Source organism: Pleurodeles waltl, chromosome 3_2 (genome assembly GCF_031143425.1).
Source record: "Pleurodeles waltl isolate 20211129_DDA chromosome 3_2, aPleWal1.hap1.20221129, whole genome shotgun sequence".
NCBI lineage: Eukaryota > Metazoa > Chordata > Amphibia > Caudata > Salamandridae > Pleurodeles > Pleurodeles waltl.
In genome coordinates, this window is record NC_090441.1 from 222839519 (window position 1) to 222863731 (window position 24213).

The window sequence follows — 24213 nt, forward strand, 5'->3', positions numbered from 1 at the left end:
CTGCCCCCCCCCCTCACAGGAGTGAACAGGTGTACAGGAACCAGAAGAGTTATCATTCGATGAATGTACAGATGGTATGTTTGGCAGACCAGTACATCTCCCAGGTAAATGCTATATTCCCTGGCTCTGTGCATGACGCCTACATCCTGTGGAATAGCAGCATCCCTTATGTGATGGGTCAACTCCAGAGGCACCGTGTGTGGCTATTAGGGGACTCTGGTTACCCCAACCTGTCATGGCATTGACCCCAGTGAGGAATCCCAGGACAAGGGCAGAGGAACGCTACAATGAGGCCCATGGGCGGACCAGGAGGGTGATCGAACGCACCTTCGGCCTCCTGAAGGCCAGGTTCAGGTGCCTCCATATGACAGGTGGTTCCCTATTCTACTCACCAAGGAAGGTGTGCCAGATCATCATCGCCTGCTGTATGCTTCACAATCTTTCTTTGCAACGCCAGGTGCCTTTTCTGCAGGAGGATGGTCCAGATGACGGTGATGTGGCAGCTATGGAGCCTGTGGACAGTGATGAGGAGGAAGCAGAGGAAGAAGACATTGACAACAGGGACTCAGTCATACAGCAATATTTCCAGTGACACACAGGTGAGAACACTTTCTTGACTACTACAAGTACTTTCACACTTCTACCTCTATCCTGTCTGAAAATTTCAACCAGTATTTGGTAACTGAGTTGTACATTTCCATTACGGTTTCACAGGTGTGGTTACCAACGTATGTCATCTGCTTGCATCCTTCATGGACTTGTGATGTCTGACATAGGTATGTTGACATTACTATTGAGAACGGATTTTGTCACTGTCATAGCTAATACACTTTTTCTAAATCACAGACTGACTCCAGATTGTTTTGTGCTTCAAGGGTGTTTATTGAAGTGATAATTATTGGAGGGGGTGGTAAAATGGTGAGGGGTGATGGTGGAGGAATGTCCATGGCAGAGTCCAGTCTATTAGTCTCACAGGTGCACTGCCCACATGGGCATAGGAAGTGGAGCTGGGGCAGTTCCAATATGGACAGGGTTACAAAGTGGGACAGTGGGATGACAATCAGGGTGGTCTCATTTCTTGACGGGGGTCTTGCCATTGTGCTCTGTCCTGTTCCTGGATCTCAGGGACCGCTTGCGGGGTGGTTCTCCGTCTGCAGGGTGTGGGGTACTGATGTGGTGGTCCTGTGGCGGGGCGTCCTGTCCACTAGTGACGGCAGAGGTGGTGGGCAGTTCATCGGCCATGCTAGTGTCAGGGGCCCCTTGGAGTGCCACGGTGTCCCTCATGGTGTTCTGTATGTCCTTCAGCACCCCTACGAAGGTGCCCAGGGCGGAGCTGATGGTTCTGAGTTCCTCCCTAAACCCCAAATACTGTTCCTCCTGCAGGCGCTGGGTCTCCTGAAACTTGGCCAGGACCATGGCCATCCTGTCCGCCCCCTGTCGCACAGCAGCCCACCCAGTTCCCCTGTGTTCCTGTGCCTCCGTCCCCTGGACTGTGTGCCCACTACCACTGGCCCCAGGTCCCTGTTGTTGTTGGGGTGGTGGGTTATCCTGGGTTCCCTGTAGTGGTGGACACACAGCGATTGACGTGTCCTGGGGACGGAGGCATGGGCCCGCTGGGTGGGTGCTATGCTGGTGCTTCCAGAGGGTGGTAGGTCTGTGTTGGGCTGTGCCTGTGCGAGAGGAAACGACTGTCCTGAGGCCCACGATGGTCCGGGCCGGTCATCCGGATCCAGTTGGCCAGAGCTGCTGTCATCACTGTGGGCCTCTTCTGTGGGTGGGGTGGAGATGTCTGGACCCTCCTGTCTGGTGACGTTGGGTAGTGGTCCTGCAGGGGTGTAAAAGCATGATTATTGCATGTGTGTGTGCCATGGTGTGCAATGGGTAAGTGAGGGTGTACCCCGGTTCTAGCATTCCTGTGTGGGGGCTTGTGTGATGATGGCTGGGGGGTGTTATGGGTATGTGCAGTAGGCATGCTTTAGTGAGGGATGTCCATGCTTTGTTGTGACATGCAGGGCTTGGTGTTGGGATGGGTGGTTTGTGTTATTAGTACATTAGTGAGGAGTTGGAGTGATAGGGGAGGGGGTGAGGGTGGGGGTGTGTGATAGCATGCAGGTAGGGTGGGGGATATGATAGTTAGGATTTGACATACCAGTGTCCATTCCTCCACCGACTCCTCCGAGGCCCTCAGGATGCATAATGGTCAAGACCTGCTCCTCCCATGTTGTTAGTTGTGGGGGAGGAGGTGGGGGTCCGTCGCCAGTCTGCTGTACCGCGGTGTCTTTTCCGTGCCATGGGGTGGTGTAGGTGATGTGTGGGGTGGTGTATGTGGTGATGAGTGTGGTGATGTGTAGTGGTGTGTGGTGTTTTGTGCGTGGATGTTGTGTGGGTGATGGTGTTGTGTGTCTCTGTGTGGTGGGGTTGTCTATTCTGTGCTCTCTCTCTGGCCTTCGTCAATCAGTTTTGGTCGTAGGGGTTTGTGGGTGATTTGGGTGTGTGTTTTATATTGTGTTGGGCGTGTGGGAGTGGTGTTTGTATGTGTATCAGGTGTGTGTAATTCGAATTGTCTTATGTGGCGGTGTTTTGTATGTGTGTGTGTATTTTGAGCGCGGCAGTGTGTACCGCCAATGGAATACCGCGGTTGAAAGACCGCCGCGTGGATTCGTGGGTCGTGATAGCATGGGCGTGTTTCTGTTGGCATGACGGTGGAGGTTTTGTTTTCGCCAGTTTATCACTGACCTTTGGTGTGGCGGACTTGTGTGGGTGTCTGAATTTCGGCAGATTCCGAGATGTGGGTCATAATAGCTGTGGCGGATTTCCGCGGCGGTGTATTGGCGGTCTTCTGTACGGCGGTAAACGGCTTTTACCACCAATGTTGTAATGACCCCCCAAGTAACTTTGCACCCAACCTTCACCAGGTGAAGGTTAGACATATAGGTGACTTATAAGTTACTTAAGTGCAGTGGTAAATGGCTGTGAAATAACGTGGACGGTATTTCACTCAGGCTGCAGTAGCAGGCCTGTGTAAGAATTGTCAGAGCTCCCTGGCATGGGTGGCAAAAGAAATGCTGCAGCCCATAGGGAATTCCTGGAACCCCAATACCCATGGTACCTCAGTACCATATACTAGGGAATTATATGGGTGTACCAGTATGCCAATGTGAATTGGTGAAATTGGTCACTAGCCTGTTAGTGACAAACTTGGAAAGCAGAAAGAGCATAACCACTGAGGTTCTGGTTAGCAGAGCCTCAGTGAGACAGTTAGGCATCACACAGGGAACACATACAGTGCACATACTTATTAGCACTGGGGCCCTGCCTGGCAGGGTCCCAGTGACACATAGACTAAAACAACATATTTACAGTGAAATATGGGGGTAACATGCCAGGCAAGATGGTACTTTCCTACACAACCCCCCCCCCCCCAAATGAAGGACAATAAGACTAGCCATGACCTGATGAGTCTTCATTGTCTAAGTGGAAATATCTGGAGAGTCCATCTGCATTGAAGTGGGTACTCCCAGGTCTATGTTGCACTGTATAGTCCATTCCCTGTAGATATATGGACCACCTCAGCAATTTAGGGTTTTCAGATTTCATTTGTTTTAGCCAAAGTAGAGGTTTATGGTCTGTCTGAACAATGAAGTGAGTGCCAAAAAGGAATGGCCTCAACTTTTTCAGTGCCCAGACCACAGCAAAGGCCTCCCTCTCTATGGCAGACCAAGGCTTTTCTCTAGGGGTCAACCTTCTGCTGATAAAAGCAACTGGTTGATCCTGGCCCTCAGAATTCAGTTGTGATAGGACTGCCCCTACCCCTAATTCAGATGCATCAGTTTGAACAATTAATTTCTTGGAGTAGCATGGGCTTTTTAGGACAGGTGCCGTGCACATGGCCTGTTTGAGCATTTCAAAAGGTTTCTGACAGCTAGCTGTCCACAATACCTTATTAGGCATCTTCTTGCTAGTGAGATCATTAAGTGGGGCTGCAATGGAGCCATCGTTTTGAATGAATCTCCTCTAATACCCAGTGAGACCTAGGAAGGCTCTCACCTGGGTCTGTGTTGTAGGGGGAACCCAATCCATGATTGTTTGGATTTTCCCCTGAAGTGGTGCAATCTGTTCCCCACCTACCAGGTGTCCCAAATAAACCACCTTTCCCTGCCCTATCTGACACTTTGAGGCCTTGATAGTGAGGCCTGCCTTTTGCAGGGCCTTCAAAACTTTCCAAAGGTGGACCAGGTGCTCATCCCAGGTGGAGCTAAAGACAGCTATATCATCTAGATATGCTGCACTAAAAGCCTCCAACCCTTGCAGGACTGTGTTCACCAACCTCTGAAAAGTGGCAGGTGCATTTTTCAAACCAAAGGGCATCACTGTAAATTGGTAATGCCCTCCTATAGTTGAAAATGCAGTTTTAGGTTTAGCATCCTCAGCCAATTTGATCTGCCAATACCCTGCGGTCAAATCAAAGGTGCTTAGATACTTGGCAGATGGCAGTGTATCTATGAGCTCATCTGCCCTGGGTATAGGGTGAGCATCAGTTTTTGTTACCTAGTTGAGACCTCTGTCATCAACACAAAACCTCATCTCCCTTTTTCCATCTTTTGAGTGAGGCTTTGGTACAAGCACTACAGGACTTGCCCATGGGCTTTCAGAAGGTTCAACCACTCCTAGATCAAGCATTTTCTGAACCGCTTGTTTTATGCAGTCCCTGACATGGTCAGGTTGCCTATGGATTTTACTTTTGAAAGGCATGCTGTCTCCAGTATCAATTGTGTATTCACACCAAGATGTGGTGCCTGGCACAGTTGAAAAGATTTCAGAAAACTGTCCAAGGAGATTTATGCAGTTGTCTTTCTGTTCTGCAGTCAGACAATCTGCCAAAACTACTCCCTCCACTAGAGCATCCTCTTCAGTGGAGGAGAAGAGATCAGGGAGAGGGTCACTCTCTTCTTCCTGTCCTTCATCTGTTGCCATGAACAGGGTGAGATCAGCCCTGTCATAGTAGGGTTTTAGGCAGTTGACATGAATCACCCTAAGGGGACTCCTGGCAGTGCCCAAGTCTACCAGATAGGTAACCTCACCCTTTTTCTCAACAATTAGATGGGGTCCACTCCATTTGTCCTGGAGTGCTCTTGGGGCCACAGGCTCCAATACCCACACCTTCTGTCCCGGTTGATACTGGATCAGAACAGCCTTCTGGTCATGCCATTGCTTCTGGAGCTCTTGGCTGGCCTGAAGGTTTTTACTGGCCTTTTTCATGTACTCTGTCATTCTGGATCTTAAGCCAAGTACATAGTCCACTATGTCCTGTTTGGGAGCTTTTAAAGGTTGTTCCCAACCCTCCTTCACAAGTGTTAGTGGACCTAGTTTTTCAGGGAGTCCCATTATCATAACTTTGAGAGTTTTTTTAAACCTCTCTACCAGTCCATTAGTTTGTGGATTATAAAGTGTGATGAATTTGTATGTTACACCACATTCCTTCCACATAGCTTTCAAGTATGCAGACATAAAGTTGCTACCCCTGTCTGATACAACCTCTTTTGGGAAACCCACCCTGGAAAAGATTCCCATGAGGGCTTTTGCCACTGCAGGCGCTGTAGTGGTCCTTAGAGGAATTGCTTCAGGATATCTTTTGGCATGGTCCACAACCACCAAGATAAACCTATTGCCTGAAGCAGTAGGAGGGTCAAGGGGGAAAATATGTCAACCCCTACCCCTTCAAAGGGGACCCCAACCACAGGTAGTGGAATAAGGGGAGCCTTTGGTGTGCCCCCAGTCTTGCCACTGGCTTGGCAGGTCACACAAGACTTGCAAAAATCTTTTGTGTCCTCTGACATCCTACGCCAGTAAAACAGGGGGACAAGCCTTTCCCATGTTTTGATCTGGCCCAAATGCCCAGCCAAAGGAATGTCATGTTCCAGAGTTAGGAGGAACTCTCTGTACTGCAGGGGCATGACCAATCTCATGGCTGCTCCAGGTTTTGGGTCCCTTGCCTCTGTGTACAAGAGGTTTTCCTCCCAGTAAACTCTATGTGAGTCACTGACATCCCCATTTTGCTGGTTGACAGCTTGCTGTCTGAGACCCTCTAATGTGGGACAGGATTGCTGTGCCACACTCAGCTCTTCCCTGACAGGCCCCCCTCCACCCAACAGCTCAGCAGTGTCTGCTGCCAGCTCATCTGGTGACGGTTCTGCACAGGGAGGAAATTCTTCTTCCTCAGAAGGAGAATCATCTGTAGAGGGAGGGATAGTGGGTAGGGATTTACCCTTGCTACCCCTAGCTTTAGGGAGCACTTGGTGCATTGTTCCAGGATCCAAGTCACCCTGTCCTTTTTGCTTTTTGGCCTGAGCCCTTGTCACAGCAAAAATATGCCCAGGAATGCCCAGCATTGCTGCATGAGCCTCCAACTCCACTTCTGCCCAAGCTGATGTCTCTAAATCATTTCCTAGTAGACAGTCTACAGGTAAATCTGAAGCAACCACAACTTTCTTTGGACCAGTAACCCCCCACCCAACCCCCTGGTTGACATTCACAACAGCCATGGGGTGGCTAAGAGTATTGTTATGAGCGTCTATCACTTGGTACTGGTGACCAAGTATGTGTTGTTCGGGGTGTACCATTTTCTCTATTACCATGGTAACACTGGCACCTGTGTCCCTGTAGGCCTGAACCTCAACACCATTTATTAGGGGAAGTTGCTTGTACTTATCCATATTAAGGTGACAAGCAGCCAAGGTGGCCAAATCAATGGCACATTCAGAGACTAACACAGCCTCTGTGGTCTCCCTAACAAGACCAACCCCAACTAAATTACCAAAAGTGAGCCCAGCTACTCCCTTGGATTGGCTATTAGTAGGTTTGCTCCCACCACCACTGCTATTACTAGGGGCACTAATGTTTGCAGTTGGGGTTGTGGTAGTGGGAGGTTTGGTGTTTTTCTTTGGACAACTGGCATCAGTTGTCCAATGGCCTTTGACTTTACACAGATAACACCAAGGCTTTTTAACTTGATTTGAAGAGGATTTGGACCCACCACCCCCACCAGAGGATTTTTGTGGGCCTGATGAAGAATCAGTATGTTTATTTTTGTCCCCACCCTTGTCAGAAGACTTACCATCCTTCTTCTTGCCATCCTTGTCACCCCTGTATGAACTTTTCTGTTCACTCTTGTTCTGACCCATTTGTCTGCCTTCTTTCCCAATTCTTGGGGAGAGATCAGATCTGAGTCCACTAGATATTGGTGTAACAAGTCAGACACACAGTTATTCAGAACATGCTCTCTCAGAATAAGATTATACAGGCTTTCATAGTCAGAAACTTTACTGCCATGTAACCACCCCTCCAAGGCCTTCACTGAATAGTCAACAAAGTCTATCCAGTCTTGTGAGGACTCTTTTCTGGTGTGTCTGAACCTAATCCTGTATTGTTCAGTGGTTAAGCCAAATCCTTCCAAGAGTGCATCCTTCAAAACTGCAAAATTGTTAGCATCACTTTCTCTAACAGTAAGGAGCCTATCCCTACCCTTTCCATTGAAAGATAGCCACAATATAGCAGCCCACTGCCTTTGAGGGACCCCCTGTACCATACGGGCCCTCTCAAGTGCAGCAAATCACTTGTTGATGTCACCCCCCTCCTTGTAAGGGGGAACTATATTGTGCAGATTCCTGGAATCATGCTCTCTAACAGGATTACTATCAGGAATACTGCTGCTGCCACCATTGGGTCCTAACCCCAATCTCTGTCTCTCCTTCTCCAGGTCTATGGATTCCCTGTCTAGAGCCAGCTGTTGCTGTTTAATCTTCAGTCTAGTCTCTTCCACTCTCAACTTTTTGAGTTCCCTTTCTAACATGTTGTCTTCAGGGTGGGTGGGTTGGGAATGCTTGGACACTGAGGATAAATTGGAAACCACAGAAGGAGATCTGTCCCTAACAGCTTGGACTCTAACAACCTGGCCTCCAGGAATAAAAACATCCCTACCATGATGGGAGCTCCTATTACTACCAGCATTGCTATGTGTTCTGCTGAGGGGCAGATTTGGAATAGAACCCTCCCCACCTCCCTCAAGGGGTTCCCCTGAGTCAGAATGGGAGCTATCTATTAACTTCTCATTTGAAGTGCCTGCTAGGGACTCATCATTCACAATGAGCATGTTATACAGAAACTCTCTTGTAGGGTTCTTTCCTATCACTAAACCTCTATCTAAACAGAGGCTCCTTAGGCTCTTGAAATTTAAATTGTCATAGGTAGTATTGACCATTTTAAGAGCAGCCCCTACATCAGACATGATAGAGGAAGGTTTAGAGACAGTGAGAAGAAAGAAAACATTTCAGAACTTTTTAAAGAACAGAGAAAATAACTTTTTCAAACTTTTAGAAACTTTTTAGAAGTTTTATAGTACTTTTCAGCACTTAATAGAAAGTATAAGAGGAGAAAAGCAAAACTTTTTGGTTAAGTGTATATACACTGAACTTGTTTTGTATATTATTCTCTTATGAAAAGTACACAATGACAAAGTGGTAAGTAGTTACAAGTACTTATCCCACCGCTGCACAACCAATGTAGGAGGCTGGCCTGGCGTGTAGTGGGTACCAGAGGTACTTACACCTTGTGCCAGGTCCAGTTATCCCTTTCTCAACTGTTTCCAGGTGGTGCATGCTCTGGGGGTAGCCTGCCTCGTCTCTGCACCTGGAGCTCTGAAGAAATCTCCCATGGGTCGACGGAATCTTCCCCCTGCAACCGCAGGCAACAAAAGACTGCATCACCGGTCCTCTGGGTCCCCTCTCAGCACGACAAGCATGGTCCCTGGAACTCAGCAACTCTGTCCAAGTGACTGCCACAGTCCAGTGACTCGTCAGTCCAAGTTTGGTGGAGGTAAGTCCTTACCTCCCCACGCTACACTGCATTGCTGGGTACCGCGTGATTTGCAGCTGCAGTGGCTCCTGTGCACTCTTCCAGGATTTCCATTGTGCACAGCCAAGCCTGGGCCCGACACTCTAACCTGCAGTGCACAACCTTCTGAGTTGTCCTCCGACGTCGTGGGACTCCCTTTTGTGACTTCCGGTGAACTCCGGTTCACTTTTCTTCTAAGTGCCTGTTCCTGTACTTCTGCGGGTGCTGCCTGCTTCTATGAGGACTCCGTGACTTGCTGGGCACCCTCTCTGTCTCCTCATCCAAGTGGCGACATCCTGGTCCCTCCTGGTCCCTCCTGGGCCACAGCAGCATCCACAAACCCTAACCGCGATCCTTGCAGCTAGCAAGGCTTGTTTGCGGTTAGGAACACCTCTGCAAGCTTCTTCACAACGTAGGATATCCATCCTCCAAAGGGGAAGTTCCTAGTCCTCTTCGTTCTTGCAGAACACCAAGCTTCTTCCAACAGGTGGCAGCTTCCTTGCACCCTCAGCTGGCATTTCCTGGGCTCCTGCTCACTCTCAACACAGTCGCGAATATTGGACTCGGTCCCCTTGTGTTACAGGTACTCAGGTCCGGAAATCCACTGTTGTTGCATTGCTGGTGTTTGTTCTTACTGCAGAAACCCCAATCACGACTTCGGTGCTCTCTGGGGGTGGTAGGTGCACTTTACACCTACCTTTCACGGTCTTGGGGTGGGCTATTTTTCTAACCCTCACTGTTTTCTTACAGTCCCAGTGACCTTCTACAAGCTCACATAGGTCTGGGGTCTATTCGTGGTTCGCATTCCACTTTTGGAGTATATGGTTTGTGTTGTCCCTATACCTATGTGCTCCTATTGCAATCTACTGTAACTTTACCTTGCTTGCATTACTTCCTTTTGCTATTATCTGCATAATTTTGGTTTGTGTACATATATCTTGTGTATATATCTTATCCTCATACTGAGATACTTTCGGCATATTGTAATAAAAATAAAGTACCTTTATTTTTTGTACTTCTGTGTATTGTGTTTTCTTATGATATTGTGCATATGACACCAGTGGTATAGTAGGAGCTTTACATGTCTCCTAGTTCAGCTTAAGCTGCTTTGCCATAGCTACCTTCTATCAGCCTAAGCTGCTAGAAACACCTCTTGTACACTAATAAGGGATAACTGGACCTGGTACAGAGTGTAAGTACCGCTTGGTACCCACTACAAGCCAGGCCAGCCTCCTACAACGAGGGCTTGAAAGCCGTCGCGGACTGGATGAGAAGCAGCCGGCTGAAACTAAACTCAGACAGAACATAGATTCTCATCCTTGCGCCCACCCCCTCCGCTTGGGATGACTCGTGGTGGCCAGCTGCGCTGGGCACCCCACCTACACCAACCGACCACGCACGAAACCTCAGCTTCATCCTTGACTCATCCCTCTCCATGTCAAAACAAGTCAACGCTGTCTCCTCTTCCTGCTACAACACCCTCCGCATGCTTCGCAGAATCTACAAATGGATCCTATCCGAAACAAGAAAAACGGTAACTCAGGCCCTCGTCAGCAGCAGGCTTGACTACGGCAACGTACTCTACGCAGGCATCCCGTCCAAACACCTGCAACGTCTCCAACGCATCCAAAACGCCTCCACCCAACTCATCCTCAACATCCCTCACCACAGCCCCTCACCCCCCACCTAAGAGACCTTCACTGGCTCCCCGTCAACAAAAGAATCAATTTCAAGCTCCTCACCTACGCACACAAAGCACTTCACAACACCGGACCAACCTACCTGAACAGCAGACTCAGCTTCTACACCCTCACCTGGCAACTCCGCTCCGCCAACCTCGCCCTGGCCTCCATCCCCCGCATCCGACGCAGATCCTCCGGCAGAAGATCTTTTTCTTACCTCGCCGCCAAGACCTGGAACACCCTCCCGTCTGACCTAAGACAGACCCAGGACCTGTTCACCTTCAGGAGACACCTCAAGACCTGGCTCTTTGAGCAGTAGCAGCACTCCCTCCACCCCCCCTACAGCGCCTTGAAACCCTCACACGTAAGTAGTGCGCTTTAGAAATAGACAGATTGATTGATTGATAAGCCAGTCTACACCGGTTCAGGGATCCCCCAGCCCTGCTCTGGCGCAAAACTGGACAAAGGAAAGGGGAGTGACCACTCCCCTGACTAGCACCTTCCAGAGCTCCTCCAGTGTGTCCCAGACCTCTGCCATCTTGGATGCAGAGGTGTTGGGGCACTATGGACAGCTCTGAGTGGCCAGTGCCAGCAGGTGATATCAGAGACCCCTCCTGATAGGTGCTTACCTCTCTCTGTAGCCAATCCTCCTCTGATGGGTTTCTCTTCAGATAACAAATGCAAGAGCTCACCAGAGTTCCTCTCCACTTTTCTCTTCGACTTCTGCCAAGGATCAACCGCTGACTACTTCAGGACGCCTGCAAAACTGCAACAAAGTAGCAAGATGACTGCCAGCAACATTGCAGCGCCTCATCCTGCCGGCTTTCTTGACTGTTTCCTGGTGGTGCATGCTCTGAGGGCTGTCTGCCTTCACCCTGCACTGGAAGTCAAGATGAAATCTCCTGCAGGTCGACGGAATCTTCCCCCTGCTAACGCAGACACCAAAAGACTGCATCATCGGTCCTCTGGTTCCCCTCTCATCCTGACGAGTGTGGTCCCTGGAACATAGGAGCTAGATCCAAGTGACCCCCACAGTCTGGTGATCCTTCAGTCCAAGTTTGGTGGAGGTAAGTCCTTGCCTCCCCATACTAGACTGCAAACCTGTGTACTGTGTGATTTGCAGCTGCTCCGGCTTCTGTGCACTTCTCCAAGGATTCCTTTATGCACAGCCTAGCCTGGGTCCCCAGCACTCCGTCCTGCAGTGCTCAACCATCTGAGTTGGACTTCGACGTCGTGGGACCCTCCTTTTGTGACTTGGTTTCACAAATCTTCTAAGTGCCTGCTCCGGTACTTCAGCAGGTGCTGCCTGCTTCTTCGGGGGCTCTCTGAGTTGCTGAGCACCCCCTCTGTCTCCTCCTCCAAGGGGCGTCATCCTGGTCCTTCCTGGTCCCCAACAGCACCCAAAAACCTCTACTGTGACCCTTGCAGCCAACAAGGCTTGTTTGCGGTAATTCTGCGTGGAAGCACTTCTGCAACACCCAGCACGCCCTGGGACATCTTCCATCCAAAGGAGAAGTTCCTAGCTCTTTTTGTTGTTGCAGAATCTTCGGCTTCTTTCACCTGGAGGCAGCCCTTTTGCACCTTCATCTGGGGTTTCCTGGGATCCTGCCCCCCTTGGACACTATCGCGACTCTTGGACTTGGTCCCCTTGCCTTGCAGGTCCTCACGTCCAGGAATCCGTCTTCAGTGTTTTGCTGGTGCTAGTGGTTCTTGCAGAATCCCCCTATCACGACTTTTGTGTCTTTCTGGGATAGAAGGGTAACTTTACTCCTACTTTTCAGGATCTTGGGGTGGGGTATTTTGGACACCCTTACTGTTTTCTTACAGTCCCAGTGACCCTCTACAAGCTCTCAAAGGTCTGGGGTCCATTCGTGATTCGCATTCCACTTTTGGAGTATATGGTTTGTGTTGCCCCCAGACCTATATTCACCTATTGAATCCTGTTGTAATTCTACATTGTTTGCACTACTTTTCTTACTGTTACTTACCTGTTTTGAATTTGTGTACATATAAATTGTGTATATTACTTACCTTCTGAGTGAGGGTATTCTCTGAGATACTGTTGGCATATTGTCATAAAAATGAAGCACCTTTATTTTTTGTAACTCTGAGTATTGTGTTTTTTCATGATATTGTGATATATGATATAAGTGGTATAGTAGGAGCTTTGCATGTCTCCTAGCTCAGCTTAAGCTGCTTTGCCACAGCTACCTTCTATCAGCCTAAGGTGCTAGAAACACCTCTATTCTACTAATAAGGGACCTGGCACAGAGTGTAAGTACCACAAGGTACACACTATAAGCCAGGCCAGCCTCCTACATTGGTGGTGCAGCGGTCGGATAAGTACTTGCAACTGCTTTACCACTTTCTCATTTAGTGCTTTTCATAAGAAAATCTCATACCAAATAGTTCAGTATATGTACACTTAGCCAAAAAAGTTTACTTCTCTATTCTAAAACTTTTAACAAAGTTCTGAAAAGTTTTTGAAAACTTCTAAAAGTGTTTCCAAAGTTTGAAAGTTTTTTCTCTGTGCTTTCTAAAGTTCTAAAACATTTTCTCTCACTATCCTTAAACCTTTTCTATCAGGTTTTTGTGGAGCCCACTCCCAAAACTGTTAATGCAACATATGAGAGTTTGAAGTATAAATGTTTGAGGGGTCTCTGCCTGGATAGAGGTTTGAGTATAGGTAAGAATCCCACAAAAGAGTTTCTCTTTAACATGCTCATCGTAGATGGCCAGAACCAGTCTGGCTCATCTCAGGAGAAGTTAGAAAATGGGGAAGCTTCGCAGTCAGACTCAGATGAGTTCAATGAAGAAGCTGGGGAGGGTTCTTACAAGGTCCTGCCCCTTAGCAGGGCAACTAGTGACACTGGTAGTGTTAGAGGGTCCCACACCAGTAGGGCATCTTCCACCCCTAGAGGCCAGGTTACTAGGGTCCAGACAGTTAGGGACAGGTCTCCCTCTGAAACTTCCCACATTTCCTCTGTGTCTAAACATTCCCAACCCACCCACCCTCAAGATAACTTAATGGAAAGGGAACTCAGAAAGCTGAGGGTAGAAGAGACCAGACTGAAGCGTAAACAGCAGCAGCTGGCCTTAGATAGGGAATCCCTAGACATAGAGAGGGAAAGACAGAGGTTGGGGTTAGTTCCCCATGGTGGCAGCAGCAGTGTTTCAGATAGTAATCCTGTTATAGAGCAAGATTCCAGAAACCTGCATAACATAGTCCCCCCTTACAAGGGGGAGGGTGACATTAATAAGTGGTTTGCTGCACTTGAGAGGGCCTGTATGGTACAGTTGGTCCCTCAAAGGCAGTGGGCTGCTATCTTGTGGCTATCTTTCACTGGAAAGGGTAGGTATAGGCTCTTTACTGTCAGAGAACGTGATGCCAATAATTACAAAGTTTTGAAAGATGCACTCTTAAATGGATTTGGCTTAACCACTGAACAATACAGGATTAAGTTCAGAGACACCAGAAAAGAGCCTTCTCAAGACTGGACAGATTTTGTGGACTGTTCAGTGAAGGCCTTGGAAGGGTGGTTGCATGGCAGTAAAGCTTCTGACTATGAAAGCCTGTATAATCTTATTCTGAGAGAGCATATTCTTAACAATTGTGTGTCTGATTTGTTGCACCAGTACTTGATAGACTCAGATCTGACCTCTCCCCAAGAATTGGGAAAGAAGGCAGACAAGTGGGTCAGAACAAGAGTGAACAGAAAAGTTCATACAGGAGGTGACAAGGATGGCAAGAAGAAAGATGGTGAGAAATCTCAGGATAAGCATGGGGATAAGGGTAAAATTAATGATCCTTTTTCAAATCCTAAACACTCTTCAGGGGGTGGGGATAAATCTAATTCTTCCCCTTCTTCACAACCCACACACATTAAAAAGCCTTGGTCCTTTGTGTGAAAAAATAAAGGCCATAGGCCAGGGGATACGTCCTGTCCAGGTAAACCCCCTGAGCCTACCACCACTAATATATCAAACTCTAGTGCCCATAGCAGTAGTGGTAATAGTGGTGGGACTGCTGGCAACAGTCAAAGTAAGGGTGTAGTTGGGTTCACTTATGGGTCCATCATAGAAACTGGGGTAGTCAGTCCCAAGACAGTTTCTGTCACACCCAGTGGCATTGGCCTTGCCACACTGGCTGCTTGTCCCCTTACAATGGATAAGTACAGGCAGACAGTTTCAATAAATGGTGTTGAGGCCCAGGCCTACAATGACACAGGTGCCAGTATCACTTTGGTGACTGCAAACCTAGTGGCTCCTGAACAACACATCATTGGACAGCAGTACAAGATTATTGATGTCCATAACTCCACTAAGTTTCTTCCCTTAGCTATAGTTCAGCTTAGTTGGGGTGGAGTTACTGGCCCTAAGCAGGTGGTAGTGTCACCTAGCTTACCTGTAGACTGTCTCTCAGGTAATGACCTAGAGACCTCAGGTTGGGCTGAGATAGAGTTTTATACCCATGCAGCCATGCTGGGTATCCCTGAGGAATTGTTCCCTCTCATTTCTACTGAAATGAAAAAGCAAAGGAGAGAAAAAGGCCTGAAAACTCAGGATCCTTCTCCAACAACAGGTAAAAAGGGTATCACAGTATCCCCTACCCACCCTGCCATTCAGGATACCATTCCTGTGGTGGGATAAACCTCTCCTGGGGTGGCACCTGTACCAAGGGAATCATCAGCTGGCATAGCTGTACGCCCTGAGGTGGAAGTACCTCTCTGTGGGATAACTAATATTGGTGAGAAAAAGTCCACCATTGTAGTTAACATGGAGCATCCCTCCAACCCTCCCAGAGAAACTTAAGTGCAGAAACCCTGCACTGTCTCACAACACTTAGGACAGCAGCCCTGCCCTAGTGTGGAGCTCATAGGACAGCATCCCTGGCCTGCTCCAACTAAAGAGAAACAGCATCCCTGTTCTCTCTTACAGCCATATGGACAAGGTTTTTGCCCAGCTATGGCTTTACTGAGACAGCATCCCTGTCTGGCATTCTCATCACTAGAAATAGGTCCAGTGGACAATTCCCACTGTTCTAAACGTAAACTTATTGATAGGAACTCTGAAAATATATCTTCACATTGTTGGTTAGCTAAAAAACTTCAAACAGGGTGGTTTACATCCCCACAGGGAAGTAACCATATAGTGGATGATAAAGGGAGTAACCAGTCTATTGCAGAGCTACTCTCCACTTATCACCACTTAGACAATAAAGACTCAACTGGCCAAGGTTAGCCTTATTGTCCTTCGTTTGGGGGGGGGGTTGTGTGAGAAAGTAGCCTCTTTCTAGCCTTGTTACCCCCACTTTTGGCCTGTTTGTGAGTATATGTCAGGGTGTTTTCACTGTCTCACTGGAATCCTGCTAGCCAGGGTCCGGTGTTCATAGTGAAAACCCTATGTTGTAAGTGTGGTTGTTATGTGTCACTGGGATCCTGCTAGCCAGGACCCCAGTGCTCATAAGTTTGTGACCTATAGGCCAACTACAGAGGCACTGGGTGTGTCTAATAGGTGAGCCCACGGTCCCCACACAGTATGAGTAGGTGTCTGGGTATGGGGTTATCCCTAAGGGTTAGTGTGTGTCTCACAATTGTCCCTCGACATTTGTAGGTGACTCTGGTTACCCCAACCTCTCACTGACCCCAGTGAGGAACCCAGGACAAGGGCAGAGGAACGCTACAATGAGGCACATGGGCGAACTAGGCGGATTATTGAGAGAACATTCGGCCTCCTGAAAGCCACATTCCGGTGACTCCATCTGACAGGTGGCTCCCTGTACAACTCACCCAAGAAGGTGTGCCAGATCATCGTTGCAGGCTGTATGTTACTCAACCTGGCATTGAGACGCCAGGCGCCTTTTCTGCTGGAGGATCAGGCAGATGATGGTCTTGTGGCAGCAGTGGAGCCTGTGGACAGTGAGGAAGACGAGGCAGAGGAAGAAGATGTTGACAACAGGACAAACATCATCCTGCAATACTTCCAGTGACACACAGTTAAGGGACTGTAACTCCTCTTCACATATCAGTTTGCTTTAGGACATTGTACATGGCAGCCTCTTACACTCTGTCTATGGACACTGACTGCTCCCTTTGGATTTCCTTTTTTCAGATCTGTGTCCCCCATTCTGCCTTCTGCTATATGTACTGCAGCCTAACAACTGTCATACATTGGTATGAGTAAATGAACATATACCTTGCAATGCTTTGTTAATGTTGTAGTAATACATTTGTGAATCATCAGACTGACTCCAGATTGGTATTTGATTAAAGGGTGTTTATTTAGGTGCTAATGAGTATAGGGGTATGTGCAAGGGGCTGGGGTGATGGTGGAGGAAGGTCCATGGTAGAGTGCAGTCTCTTGGTATCACAGGTGCATTGTCCAAGGGGGCATAGGACGTGGAGCAATGTCAGTTCAAGGTGGACGGGGAAACAGAGTGGGACAGAAGGGTGACAATGAGGAGGGTCCTATTTCCTGGCGGGGTCTTGGCAATGTTATCTGTCTTCTGCCTGGATTGCATGAACAGTTTGCGTGGTGGATCTCCTTCTGCAGAGGGTGGGGTGCTGGTGGCCAATTGGTCCTATGGCGGTGCCTCCTGTCCACTAGTGCCAGCGGAGGTGGAAGGCTGTTCCTCGGTTTGGCTAGTGTCAGGGGCCCTTTGTTTAGCCACTGCCTCCCTCATTGTCTTGCCCATATCAGCCAGCACCCCTGCCATGGTGAGCAGGATGGTGTAGATTTTGGTGACATCATCCCTGATCCCCATGTACTGTCCCTCCTGCAACTGCTGGGTCACCTGAAACTTGGCCAGTACCGTGCCCATGGTCTCCTGGGAATGGCAGTATGCTCCCGTGATGTTGGAGAGTGACTCGTGGAGGGTCGGTTCCCTGGGCCTGTCCTCCCCCTGTCGCACAGCAGTCCTCCCAGCGTCCACTGCCTCTGACCCCAGGTCCCTGATCATCCTGGGTTAGTGGGGTTGCCTGGGGTCCCTGTAGTGGTGGACACACTGCTGATTGACGTGTCCTGAGGACAGTGGCATGGGCCCGCTGGGTGGGTGCTGTGGTGGTGTTTCCTGAGGGGGGAGGGTCTGTGGTGGGTTGGGACTGTGGCAGTGGAACCGACTGTCCGAGGTCCCAGATGGGCCAGGCTGGTCATCCTGATCCAGGCATGCAGAGCTGCAGTCATCGCTGTGGGCCTCTTCTGTCAGGGGACTGGGTGTACCTGGCACCTCCTGTCCGGTGACATTGAGTAGGGGTCCTGTTAAATGCATTGTTATTGTATCTGTGTGTGCTATCTTGTGTAATGGGTGTCTTTCCCTTATAGAATTTTGCTTTCCCTGTCGCCTTGGTCTTGTGTGATTGTTAATTGTGTGGGATGGGTGAGTCTCTCTAGTGTGGATGTTGTAATGATGGGTGTCCATGCAGGTCTGTGATGGGGGTCCATGCATTTGTGAAGCATCCAGGGATTGGTATTGGGATGTGTGGGTTGTGATAGTGGGGTATTTGTGAGGTGGTGGAGTGATGGAGGTGAGGGTAAGGGTAGGAGTTAGTGACGGCATGCAGGTAGGGTGGGGGGATTCAGTAGTAAAAATGTTACTTACCAGAGTCCAGTCCTCCTGCTACTACTGCGAGGCCCTCAGGATGCATTATTGCCAAGACTTGCTCCTCCCATGTTGTTAGTTGTGGGGGTGGAGGTGGCGGTCCACCGCCAGTCCTCTGTACAGCAAACTGGTGTCTTGATATGACGGAACGCACCTTCCCCCGTACGCCATTCCACCTCTTCCTGATGTCATCCCTGGTTCTTGGATGCTCTCCCACGGCATTGACCCTGTGGGCGATTCTCCGCCATAGCTCCATCTTCCTTGCAATGGATGTCTGCTGCACCTGTGATCCGAATAGCTGTGGCTCTACCTGGATGAATTCCTCCACCATGATCCTTAGCTCCGCCTCAAAAAACCTGGGGTGTCTTTGAGGTGTCATGATGTGGTGTGAGTGGTATGTGTGAGGTGATGTGTGGGGTGATGTGATGTGATGCATTATGTGATGTGCGTGGATGGTGTATGAGTGATGGTGTTCTGTGCCTCTGAGCGAAGGTGTACTCTTTGCTTTTCTCTCTCTGTTTGTTCTAATTTGTTCGTTGAAAGGGTTGTAGGTAATGTGGGTGTGTGTTTTATAGCGGTATAAGTGTGAGGGTGTAGTATGTGTATGTGTTTCAGGTGTGTGTATTTCGATTTGTCCATTGTGGTGTGGTTTTGTAAGTGTGTGTGCATTTTGAGCGTGGCGATGTGTACCGCCAATGGTTTACCGCGGTTGAAAGACTGCCACGTTGATTCATGGGTCGTGATACTGTGGGCATGTTCCTGTTGGTGTGACGGTGTGGATTTTTCTATCGCCAGTTTATCACTGACCTTTGATGTGGCAGACTTGTGTGGGTGTCTGTATTGTGGAGGTATTCTCTGTGTGGGTCATTATACCCGTGGTGATTTACCTCCGCGGTCACTGTATGTTGGCGACCGTCAGGACGGTGGTAGGCGGCATTTAGCGCCAAGGATGTAATTAGGGTCCATGCCTCTAAGGTTTTTTTGTACAGGGCGATATCCCTGCTCATTAAAATGGTTCATTTTTGCTCTCTCCCTATGACGCAACATGCTGTGTTGTGTTGCATGACAGGTTAGTAAATCCAGCATGAGGTGTATTACGGGGGGCACAATCACCATGCTTGCTGTGGTAACTGCATTACTTTAAACAGTGTGTGGAAAGTGCATTCAGTAGGCATCTTCTGTGGCATATCCTTCTTGTGTGATAATTATCACATCCAATACTGTGCCACTCATAATTAGGGCCTTAATCTTGTGAGATTTCTCATGACAGCCACTCAGAGGTGAGATTTCACTGGCTTTGCAGTTGGAAAACTTGGTTACGATTGGTGGAATCCTAGTCTCAATATTATCCAGAAGGCCATGAGGTGTTCTTGCTGTTCAAAATCCCCAGCAAGCAACAATGCCACTCGTTCCTCTTACTTTACTTGACAATATAAAAACATCTTTGCTGCATTAAGAATTTCGATTCACAAGCACTTTGGGGATCCCACACATACCTTTGGTGTAATTGATAGTGTTACTCTAACATAAGTAATCCATGGAATGTTCATCACCCCCAAGAGTCCACAAACCTCCGTCAAGTGATTTTGTAAGAGTGTTGCTTGCTCGGTCATCCACAGACAGACCCAGAACAATAGAGGGCTTGAGGCGATCAACTTCTTTATTAAGCAGAAGTTAAGATTCATCCATAATATTCTCAAGAGTTGCCTGGCCCTAGTCACAGAAGGTCTACAAATTATTTCTTGTCACTCAAGGGTATACATTTAGGGTGACCCATAATTTAGCACCATGATTTGAAACATATATACCTAGTTCTTTCTAAAGTTCCACTAATGAAAGGTGTGAATTTACACACACAAGCTAAGGAAATGGAAACTGCATGGAACTGTTTTAGATCACTTCTTCCTGCAAACACTATTAAAACACAAGAAAAAACAAAACTGACATGCCTAATGAAATTGCAAAAAAGTTTTTCTTTTTATGCAGAAGAAAAAAATGAGCATTTGGCAAGAAGTGTGTATAAGACAGAGGATGTTCAGAAGTATGTATGGAAAAAAGAAGAAGATACATTTAGAAAGAAGGTGTCTGTGCCTAACCTTAAACTAGATAAAAAGCCCAAGGGAAAACTATGTGTGGAAGAAAGACACCAGTGGGAAATAGTAATCGTGAGCATGCGTTTGAATGATCTGGAGGAAGATGACCTTACAATACCTGGGGTATACTTTCTATGTAGGGAAAATGCATACTTTATAATGCCTACCAACTGGGGGTATTTGTTATTTAGGCTTACTTTTTCCAAAAACATATCACATACAGAAATTAGATGCATTGACAGTGACAGCGACTTATAAAAGATATGCATACAGTATAAATGAAGGACACAGTTAGTGGGAGACATACTTGTAGCAATCATACTCTGTAGGAGTATTTTTCAATTATGAGAACATTAGAAAGCTATCAACAGTAGCAGTAAGGCTTTGCGAAACGCTGTGCATTAGATACCCTATAAGGTGAGAGAGGCATAGTGTGCAAGATGCATAAAAATGTTGTACTTATCTACCTGATGAGAGTAGAAAGATTGTAGAATAGGCAAAGCATATTTCTGATCTCAAGCTTGATCTTGAACCCTTAGGAACCACTAGTATAATTTAAGCTTTTCTAAAGTATTCAACTCAAAAGCTAATTGGTTTAAGGGAACAGGAGGAATTCATGAAAACAATATTAGTTCATGTAACAATAGTGATAGCTTGCTTCCTTTTTACCTTAGCAGCATATAGGGCAATAAAAATGATATTGATAAAGAAAAGAACTAGAGACGTGAATAAGAGAATGAAGTGAGATTTTAAGTTAATGAAGAATATAAGAGATTGAAGGAAAAATAAAATCTGAAAAGGAAAGGACGTGATACTTTAGAAAAAGATGAAAGTGAACTCTGACAATTACATTTGTGATTAAATTAGTGATGATCCCAAATCATCAAAGGGAGAGGTTGCTAGAGATTTTTATAGAAAATAAATCCATTAACTAAATAGCACGTATGAGTGAAAACTAGGCCTAACCAGAAGGGCACTTTCCTTTCTAAACTTTGCATGACCCGTGTTTGCTTGAATTGCTTTAAGCTTAACTCAGAAATGTTTTGATTGTAACCTTTTCATGGCCTATGCATAACACAAACTTCCTCCTATAACAAATAAAGCTATAATATTTATTTTTCTCTATCTTACTGACCTGCATCACAATTTGCAAAACTTTCTAAGCTAATCTGAAACTTGCTTCTTAGGTTATGGTGTGAAGACGTGGGAGAATGAAATGATGGAATGCAAATAAACCTAAAACATGTCTTGGTTTTCAGAGAGTAAAGCGCATGAGAAAGACCTCCTATCTATCAAGATTAATGATTTGTGAAACACTTTGTGTCACATATTTGGACTACTCTTTGTTCAGAAGTCACAACGGTGGAAGGTGTTCTGTTGTCATGAAATCACTGCATCTCATTGGAGATGCCTTGAATAAAACAGCTTTGCTAAATTGTATTTTACATGTCCAGGGAAAGAATTGGGGGAATTGCCAATAGCAGCAAGAGCAACACGGTGATAGGACAGCAGTGGAGACAGCAGCTTCAGAATTATTCTCAGAGCCAGAGTCTTTATCTCTTAGAGCTCTTGACACAAACTTATTGTTTTCTGCCTAGACTATTCTCCATTTAGAAGTCTTTTACAGTATTCCTCATGAGTCTTGCACGTTTTCACAGAACAAACTGTTACTAGAATTTGTTCTTTCTGCTATGCATGGACTAAAATGTTTACTTGTATTGATTTAGAATATTAGAATAGGGATAGATTGCAGGACATACCTTATGCAATCTTCTGTGAAGTTTAATTGACTAATAACGAAGAACTAAACATTTATGAGAAAATACAATTTTAAAACTATATTTAAAAATCATGTTATTGAGTCCTGAAATACTATTGAATTTACTAATGATGTTGAATTTCAAGCTTTCCTCCTATAATCATTCCTAAAATCTCCTCCTGAGGGCCCTTAGATATGCAGAACATTTAATACATTTAGGATTCTCTGCTCTCCCATGTTCTTTCACAGAAAGATTTCCAGTTTTCTTCTTCCCTTATCACAGAAGATCATCACTTCCCTCTTATTGATATTCATTTTCAAGTAGTGACTATCTTCATACTTCTGCAAACTATCCAATCGGCTCTGAAGTCAACTTGAGTTAGGTCCATGATCACAGTATCATCTTCATAAAGCAGTAAAATGAGGATCGCAATAGCAGCCACATAAAGTAGTGAAAAAGACATTCTGGTTAACACAACTTCAGGGCATCCCCTCCTGATCCGACAGTATTTATGGCTGCTGGTTGTCAGAATTCTAGATGATTGCCAAAAGAAGTAGATGACACAAGGTAGAGGAATCAAGTGCAATAGTAAGGTTAAGCAAGTGATCAGGGAGTTTTAAGATTATGAGCTTTTGCCAGTGTGTCAATCTACATCTTCAAAAGCTGTGGAGAAAACAAAACCTGTGGAGAAACTACAAATCACCTCAGACTCTTATTGCACATTTTGTGGTAGGTGATGGACGATGGGGATAAGAAGGTACTCCTTTCCCTAGATGTCTAAAAAACGTTTGACAGAGTGGAACGGGGTTACCTTCTCAGAACTACGACACGTATGAGCTTAAACTGAATTATTTTGGCATGGGTCTGGTGTGTGATTTGTGGCGCAGAGGCAGTGGTCCCGTTATCCACCCTGCTATTCCTTCTGACTTCATAAACACTAACATTTGTAATTCGTCAAGGTATTGAAATAGAGGGACTTTGTACAATGGTGGCTACGGATAAGATATTCCTGTATACAGTTGATGTTCTTTTGACAATCTCCCAACTGCAAAACGTCACAATGCAATTAGTGGCATTGATTGATCTTTCTAAGGTTTTTCAGGCTGCCATATTAAGTGGGCAAAATGTAAGGCCCTTCCCATCACCCAACTTAAAACACAAACCTGATTGAGAAACTTATCGCTCACCTGGAAGCAATGGTGTCCTAAATATCTGGGTGTTTCGGTGAACAGGGGCCTAGAGAATATGATTCAGGGGAAGCTACTACCCCTAATCAGGAAAATGACTGTTGCCTATAAAAAAATGGGAATAGTTGAACTTGCTCCTCTTGGGGATGGTACAGGTGGTTCAAATGACCACATAACCCTTTAAGTATATGTTTGGGATGTTGCCTCTGCCAATCCCCAAAACCCTCTTACATCAAATAGATAAGTCTATTTGTCATTTGAGTGGAAGACGGGCAACCATGGTTTCAACGCTGAAACTCTCTGCCACCATACGTTAAGAGGACTGAGACTACTGGTTGGCTCGCTAATTAGCCCAGTCTGTGTTCAAGATGAAGGCACATATGATGGCCCATTTAAAGATACCTCTCGGACCTCACCTTTCTGGGGCAAAAGGAGACTTGGTAACATACTATTATAGGCATCAAAACAGTCTAGAAGGTAGTAACGCAATCCTGCAATCTTTGAAGGTGGTGTGAAAATGGGTATGTGTTTTGGTGGGGGGATCATAGTGTATGCCTGAAACCGCATTCCTACGGTATTATACTGCCATTAAATTTTAGATCAGCTGGGTGGCCTGGAATGGCTGCAGAATTCCTTGTATTGCCAACATGATGAGACATCAAGGAAAATCTTACTGGGATTTGGAAGGGAGATTTTGACCTACCGGAAGCACAAATCTGGATGTATATGCAATTGAAGGGTTCCCTAGAAGGCAGGGGAGGCACCTTATGTACTGACTACCCCTCCCATTTCTAGATATATCTACACATGGAAAGAGCTAAAAGGCACCATCTTGGGGCTCTATTCCCTCCTATTCAACTTGGCGTTCTCCCACGAAACTTTGCATTGGTTAAGCTGGAGGTGGGATAACTGGTTTGCCATCACATTTGCAGACAAGGACTGCAGGCTGGACATGATCCGAGCCTGAAAGAGGCACATTTAAACCTTTTAATCATTGGCAGTGGA